Raw genomic sequence first — 8,500 nt, forward strand, 5'->3', positions numbered from 1 at the left:
GAATGAAGACATTGCCGCCTGCCAAGTGGACAGTTTGTAGGGCTAAATGGCTTAATATTTTTGGAGCAGAAGGAACAAAACTGCCGCAAGACACTGTTGTTTTCCCCACTGTAATTGATGGGGCTCACTCTTGCTGCCGTTAAAGCACAAGCTGGAGCTATTTTTCTTTTTTTAACCAAACACCGCTGAATGTGAAACATCGATTTTTTTTTTAACTGGGTTTCAAACTGAGAAATGTCTTGATCCCAGAAGTCAATCACTGGAGCGTCATAGTAACTTCCATCCGTGCCATCAAGGGGCCCAGCAGGGGCTCCTGCGGTGCTGACTCCCCACACCCCTCAGGGCTCCCGCCCCACCCCTAACCCAGCAGCGACTGCTTCGAGGATAGGGGCCCTCCAGTTCTTCTTCTGAAGGGCGCATGAGAACCCTCCCTGCCTCGTGTGGCCACCAGCTTCTCTTCTGCGAGGTTCTAAGGAGCCCTTACCACCCTTCTGACCACACCCATGCCCTGTGAACACATCCTGACCCAGGCAGGAAGAAACACTCCCCACCTCTGCCCCACTGCTTCACGCAGGACCACCTCATACAGTTGTGCTGGTTGCTCACTGCACAATTCTAGAGAACGTATCCCCATTAGTGCCATTCACCTGCCTTTTAAAACCAGCTCTTTTTTTTTTTTAAGATTTTATTTATTTATTTGACCGACAGAGATGACAAGTAGGCAGAAAGAGAGAGAGAGAGAGAGAGAGAGAGAGGAGGAAGCAGGCTCCCTGCTAATCAGAGAGCCTGATGCGGGGCTTGATCCCAGGACCTCGGGAGCATGACCTGAGCCGAAGGCAGAGGCTTTAACCCACTGGGTGGGTTTAGGTGCCCCTAAAACCAGTTCTTGACAACTCTCCCGTTGCCTACTGCTACAACTCTTCAGTGTGGCTCCCAGGGCCCTATCTGGTCTTCCAGATATCCCAACATTATCCTTTCATCTCTATCTCTGGTCTCACTGGATTTATATCCCTTTCCCAAAGAAGCATGTTTTTTCTGCCAGCGTCTTTCCCACACATTGTGCTCTCTGCTTGCGATGCTCTCCTTCCTGCCTTGCCCACCTTCCTAGGTGAATTCTACTTCTCCTTTAGTTCTCAACTAAAATACCACTTTCTCCAGAAAGCCTTGCCTGACTTCCCCATGCCAGTGGGTGCCCCCTGCTCCGTGGCACCTTTTACTTCCCTCGGCACAGAGGGAACTAGTAACAGCTCAATCTCTACCTCAGTTTAACTGATTAGACCAGGAGCCTGTCTTCCCTAACCCTGCCCTTCTTAACTCAAAGTCTGGGACCTTCCAAGCCCTTTCCTGTCCCCTCTCTTGGAGCAGAGTGAACACCTATACTTTGGTCCCCAGAGAGACAACCCAGCAGCAGATGGACTGATTTGAGCATCACCAAGATGGAGGTGCTCTGACTGCAGCCGCAGGTGAATGCCCGGGCCCCTGGGCTCTCGATGCCAGGCCCCACCCTCTAGGTCACCAGAGTCAAGAGTTGATGTTTTAGGGAGTTATTTCATTTAAACTGCACAACCATCCTCTGAGTGGATGTTATTATTATTTTTATTATACCCACTTTATTGATGAGGAAACTGAGGAACAGACAGGTTAAGTGACTTGCCCGACACCACACAGTAAGGAGTGCTGTGCTGGCATTTGGACATAGGGCAGACTGACTCCAAAGCCTTTGCTTTACACAGATAGTCTCTGAAGGAAACTCAGATTTGCTACATAATGTCAAACTCAGGGCCTGAGAGCGGAGGCTGTCCTTCAGGGCCCGCCTTCCCACGTCCCCACATCCCCGGTGTCCGCGGCTCTGCCGAAGAGGCCCTGGTGAGGCTCTGGCCCAGAGCTGGGCATCTTCCACCCATCTCCCAGCGGGGCTCTTCACGCCCCTTCCCATCCCCTTGGCCGCCGCTCCCCCCAGCATGGAGCAGGCCCGGAGGACAGCTCTTCCCCGTGTCCCTAGACCATCCTTCAGAGGCAGCCACAGCTCTCCTCAATCTTCCTCCCCATGTCATCGCGCTTTCTCGGGCCTGGCAGTGTCACCTTGGACTGTGAAGGCACAGACAGTCCTGCAGTCACAGGGAAAAACAGGCAAAGAAATTGCATTTCCTCCGAGACCCTTGTGAAGCGCGTGTGACGTGCCCCTCTTGTGTCAAATGGTCTTAGCTGCATCAGGCCCCAGGTCCTGTTTTTGTGGAAACGTGGAAGGCCCTCGGCACAGGGACAGCAGACAGCTGGGGAAAAGCGTACTTGGGTTCCAATTCCAGCTTCATCATTAACCTGTTTAAAAACCTTCAGTGACTTTTGTCCTGTAGATGATTTCCAGACACCTTGGCGGTGGGGAGTGAGGGGTGGGGTCAGCAGGGTACGGCACATCAAGACCTGTCATTTCTCAGGAATGCTCCCCTCCAGCTACAATGAGCAGATCCCCATTCTTCTGACCCTCAGAGATGTTCCTGCAGCTGTCTTTTCCCAGCCCAGAAAGCCCTGTTCATCCTTCAGCCTGAATGTCACCTCCTCCAGGAAGTATTCTACTGTCATCAGTTATCAAGCTGCTAATCCCCCCGCCATGTCCCCATAGATGTCCGCCAGTGGAGTGTGTAATGCAATTTAGTGTATTTTCTCTATTCAATCATCTAACCATCTACCGTGTGAGCTTCAAGAGGCCACACTTAATCCATCTGGTTCAGCATTTTCTCTCCAGCACCTGGCACAGGGCCTGGCACACAATAGGTCTTCTAGAAGCATACACTGCCTAAGTGAATGACTAAACAAATCAGTCGGGATTCTTAGTTGCAAGCAACAAAGCCAACTACATCTGATTTAAGTGGGGAAAAAACAACGTATTCAAAGGCTATCTCCCGGGAGCTCTAGAGAAACAGGCTCAAGACCACAGAGCACAACCCTGCCTGGACTTTTGTGGTGCAGACACCACTGCCATCTTCCAGCAGAGCGAGTGCCTGTTGCTGACTCCTCCACCATCCCCCCAACCACGGACCCTTGGCCCCTGACCCCTCCAGCAACCACGTGCCCCTGTTCCTCTGGGAACTTGAACTTGCTTCCCCCCGTCCCTCCCGCTTCATCATGTTGTTAACTCTTGACTGAGAGCCTGAGGCTGGTGTCAAGTCTGGGTCAGGGGCCCCCACCCCCGTGGCAAGAGACCCTGGCGCTGGGAGTACTTCGCATTTTTATTTCCTCAAATGAAAGTTGGGGGAGTCATCAGGTGGAGAATTCATAGGACTGGGGTTCGCAAGAATGGGAAACCTACCACAGCAATCAGCTGAATGATCCAATGAGCCGAATGCCTTAGACAATTTCCCTTCCTGGTTGCTGCCTCGGTTTCCCCATCTGCCAAAGGAAAACACATTAGTGTTTCGGCTCCTCTCTGAGATCACCATTCTACGATTCTGGTGTGTTGTCTATCCATCTGCAGCACGAAGGCTCAGAGGCACAACTGACCTAGCGAGAAGAGAATGTCCCCAAAGCTCTCCTGCCAGTCAGGATTGCAGTAAGAAATTAACCCCGTCCCAGGAGCTCCAACAGGAAGAGATTGCCACAGTGAGGGACTTGGCTACCTGAAAAGAAGGAGGGGGGGGTCATCCATCCTCGGAGATACTTTCTATGGCTCATCACTCGTCCAAAGCCAGTGGCCCTGAACTATTCTGAAGGAGTGTGGGGTCAAAATGGCTAATAAAGGAACTAGCTGTTCCACCAGAAAGGTCAAGTTCAAAAGCAGGCAGCTTCATGGAAGAGGGCTGATCAGTCGTAATACTGCTGACAATCTGTTTATTTATTCAGCCATTCATTGAAAAAACTATTTACGGAACGTCCGCCACGTATCAGGTACGGTGCTGGCCACCAGAGATGGGATGGTAAACAAGACAGTAAGGCACAAGCCCTCTTTGAGCTTATACTCTAGTGAGGAAGAAAGAGGAGAAGTAGATAAACAGAGAATTAAGCCGGTTGCTGTTCCACGGCAATCAGGGCCACAGCAGCTGTAAACAGTGGTGCAGGAGAGAAGAGAGTGTGTGGGTGAGGGGCATTCTAGCAGCCACGGGCAGGGAAGACGAGGCCCCTCGGAGATGACATTTAAGCTGCATTGTGATTAATAAGAAGAGGGAAGAGCAAGCCAGGCAGAGGGTACAGCAGGGCCAGAAGACTATAACACAGGAACAAATGTGGCTGGAAGAGCAGGAGACAAGGTCAGAGAAGTGGGTGGGGTTCTTCTCCCACAGCAAGGAATCCGTGGGGACAGGGCTTGGCGGGGTGGAGGGGGACTTGCCCGGCGCTAAGCAAGAGAGTGACATGATCTGATTTGATTTTGTGCTTTTTCAAAAGATCACTCTGGCTGCTGGGTGCAGAATGGATTGGAGGGGAGCGAGATAATAACAGAGTGAACACAATACCTAGTTCAATAGGAGTGAAATTGCCAGCAGAGCGTCCTGGCTTTCGTTGCTATTGCGAAAGGTAACTGCTGCGGGAACCGCAGGGAGCTGTCAGGCCCGGGCGCAAGGAGGATGTGCCTGTCCGCGCGAATTCCCAGAGGAGCGCCTTCCGCTGGCTGGTCTTTGGCTTAGTCAGGGGAGCGTAGGCTACAAGGACACCAAGTGAAACCCCAAGCCTCTGTGTTTTCACAAGCCCTGTTTTATTTCTCACTTACCCTGCCGGCTCGTCGTGGATGGGCCAGGGCTCTCTGCCCCCTACAGTCTCCCTCAGGGACCCCGGGGGAGGACAAGAGACGCCACCTTCTGCAGCCTGGTCTTCTCGGTCCCTGCGGCGGGCAGGGGAGGAACGTGCAGAGAAAACCATCATGTCCTCCTCTGCACTTTGTCACCTTTTCTTCTATCCCACGGGCCAGAACCCGCCACATGTCAGTGCGTAATTGCGAAGAAGCTGCGGTCTTCTGTACGTTCAGAAGGAAAGCTGGGCTGGATACGTGTGGGCTCTAGCAAAGTCTGCCATGGGCCTGAAAACAGAAATGAGGGTTCTCTGGCAAAATGAAAAAGGAGGGGATGGGGGGGCATAGGGAAGAGGCATCACAGAATGTATGAGACACAGAAGACCTGCCCAATTGAAGACTAAAGCTGCTTTTCTGCTGGGATAGCCCGTGTAACTCGGGAACAAGAAACACTTGTTTTAGGACGAATAGGGATCTGGCCAGGCACTCAGCCCTATGGGGTCATTTGGCACAGAGCCTCCAGATGCCAGGAGAGTGGGCTTCTCCCCAGGCCCCTACAGGGGGCCACAGTTTCCTTGTGTCTCTCTGAGACTGGCATAGGGACACACATGTGCTAGAGAATTTTGTAAACCTCTTCACAGTGTTATGTGATCTTTCTTTTAGACCCTGGTTCTGCACACAAATTTTTTATTTTTCTAATAACATTTTTTCCAAAGATTTTATTTATCTATTTGAGAGAGAGTGAGAGAGAGAGAGAGAGAGGTGTTGCAGAGGGAGAGGGAGAAGGAAACTCCTTGCTGAGTGTGAAGCCTGATGCAGGGCTTGATCTCAGGACCCTGGGATCATGACCTGAGCCGAAGGCAGACACTTAACCGACTGAGCCACGTAGGCACCACTTACATTATCTTTTCTTTTTCTTAAAGATTTTGTTTATTTATTTGACAGACAGAGATCACAAGTAGGCAGAGAGGCAGGCCAAGGGGGGTGGGGAAGCAGGCTCCCCACTGAGCAGAAACCCCAATGCGGGGCTCAATCCCAGGATCCTAAGATCATGACCTGCTGAAGGCAGGGGCTTAACCCACCGAGCCACAGGTGCCCCCGTTATAATTTTCAGTAATGCTCCTAGCTGCACTTTTCCAAGTACCTTCTAAGCATTTCCATACCATAGCTAATTTAATCCTCACAACAATCCCAGTGAATTTGATTACCAGCATCATTGTACACATGGGGAAACTGAGGCACAGAGCAATTCGATAACTTGCCTAAAGTGTGACAGCTGAGAGTGGAGGAGCTGGGCATCAAAGCCAGGGGGCCTGGCCCTGGAGGTTCTGCTCTCAAACTGTAGACCACGCTGCCTTTGATATGGGGTGTGACCCAGCAGACGCGGACACAACCCATGCTGGCTCCAAAGAGCAGTCGTCCCCAGGAGTGAAAGAGAGCAGAATATCCTCTTCGGTCGCATTGTTCCTCAACGGATGGCTTGTGGCTTCACAGGGGAATGAACCTTCCCGTGGGGACGCACACAGAACCTACCCTGAACCCAACGTGAGCACAGCGGGCCTCTGAGTACTTCAGCCAACAATGCAGAAGCAGAGAGAACCAAAGCAAATGGCTTAGCTCTTCTTACTTCCCATTTGATTCGACTTCATACTTGAGTTTGGGTTTGTTTTTTTCAACAAATATTTTTGAGCATCTCCGACAAGGAAGATAGTCAGTTAATGCCATCAAGGGGGTGGGGTAAGGAGAGGAAATTAAGAGTACAAGGCATTGTCTCTTCCCTCAAAGAGCTTGCCATCTACTCAAGGAAACCAGACAGGATCCCAAGACAAATGCGATCGTTTTGAAGACATCGTGATACAGTTCTAAACAAGACACCATGTCTAATTGCTAGGTGGGATTGGGACGTTGGGAACTATGGAGGGTCAGTGTGGCATCTGGTAAGGGGACAACACTGAGCTGGATGAATGAGACAGACTTGGAGCAGGAGGAGGAATTTGAATCGGGTTTTGAAGCATGTGGCAAAGACCCACTTAAGGTGATGCTGGGGTCGTCTGCCCCGGGACCCTGAGCCCGGGAGCTTTGTCTGGCACTAGAGGCCACTGGACAAAGCTGAATTCACACACCCGCTGGACCAGGACCCCTCTACCGTCTCTGTCCTCAAGGGAGCTCCCGCTGAGGTCCGACAGCAAGTTCTCAGAGCAGCAAGTGAAGAAAAGGCACAGAAGCAGATCAGGGACGGGAAAACAAGACGGAAGGTGAGTTTCGTGACGCCACGGGCTGTGCAGAGCAGAGCAGACGCTGGGCAAGGGAAGCCACAGTCTCTCGGCTACCTAAGCATCTTCACAAGCCCCCGTAGGAAGACCCAGGGCTGTGAACAGCTGTCGTCAACTCTAGTCCTTATAGCCCTGAGGCTGCCATCTTCTACGCTTTGGAAAATTTGCTTCCTTCACACACACACACACACACACACACACACACTCACACAGATCAAACAAACCAACAACAACAAAAACCTACACATTTCCCTCCTGTATGAGTCAGAACACACAACCCACTCTCACTGGTTTTAAGAAGAAAATAAATGTACCAGAAGTTATTAGATAACTTCAGAGAAGCTCTGAATTAATTTCAGAGACGCTCAGAGAGCTGGTCTTCCACACTACACTCAAGCTGGGGAGCTGGCCCATTTGCACTTAGGGTCTCTGTCCGGCGCACAGGCAGAGGAGGGTGGAGTGCCATCCCCAGGGCTCTGCTGTGGCTGTCTGAAAGCTGGCAGGCTCTCCGGCCCCCGGATGAGAGCTTGGCTTCCCCAGGGCTCCTCCTTCTTCCGTGTGTCGTCTTCTGAACCAAAGCTGCTCACCAGTGGAGCCTGTCGCAGGATCCCAAGTCACGTGCCTCCCTGGACCCTAACACCAGGGCTGGGAAAGCGAGCTCTGACCTCTCTCTCGGGAAGGGTGGATTCGGAATAGGAGTAGTGACCAAGAGGGAGCCACACATCCTGGCTTCGTGAGAGATGCTTGGAGTAATTCCTGCCACATGCTTCAAAACCCGATTCTCCCAGAGTAATTCTGAATAGCATCCTTTTAACTCTCACGTGTGATTCCCCTTGGATCATAAATTGTATAGACAGCCTAATAATTCCCAGTAATGATTGTTGGGTTTGGTCATCACAGATGCGCCGCTTTCCCTCCCTCCCCGGATCCTCTGCCCCTCCCATCCCAGAAGCGTGTCCAGACCGTGCCAAAGCCCTTCTCCTACGACAGAGCAAAAGGGGGCTCTCCTGTCTGCACTCAGGGACCATTCCAGCCTGAAGAGGGAGAACTTTTCTCTGCAAGGTAAAAATAGCCAAATGAAAATTGCAGAGGAACAAAAGGAAAATATGAGCAACCAGCCAGCCAGTTTAGCCGGCATTCCAGATGAGGCAAGTCAGCTCATGGAGGGCCTTGAGCGGCAAGGAGAGAACTTTGGCCTTGATCTCGGGGAAATAAGACATAGGACATATGGAAGTTCTCTGAACAGGGGAATGACTTGACCCTATCCGTGTACTTGAAAGAGCAAGGGTCAGACAGAACTGAGTTTAATGCCTGACCTACTATACAGAGTGAGGAATGGAAGAAAGTGACTTTACCCCTTGAAACCTCAAATTTCTTGTTTGTAAAATAGAGAAAATGAAAATCTCTTTTGAGATTGGTGTGAGGATGAATTAAAAGGTCAAGTTCTCAGCCCAGTCGGCAAACGCGCAGTAGCTCCTTGACTGATGTTGGTTGCCTTAGCTGATGTCTA

This window comes from Neovison vison, chromosome 2, assembly GCF_020171115.1.
Source record: "Neovison vison isolate M4711 chromosome 2, ASM_NN_V1, whole genome shotgun sequence".
In the NCBI taxonomy this organism is placed as follows: Eukaryota; Metazoa; Chordata; class Mammalia; order Carnivora; family Mustelidae; genus Neogale; species Neogale vison.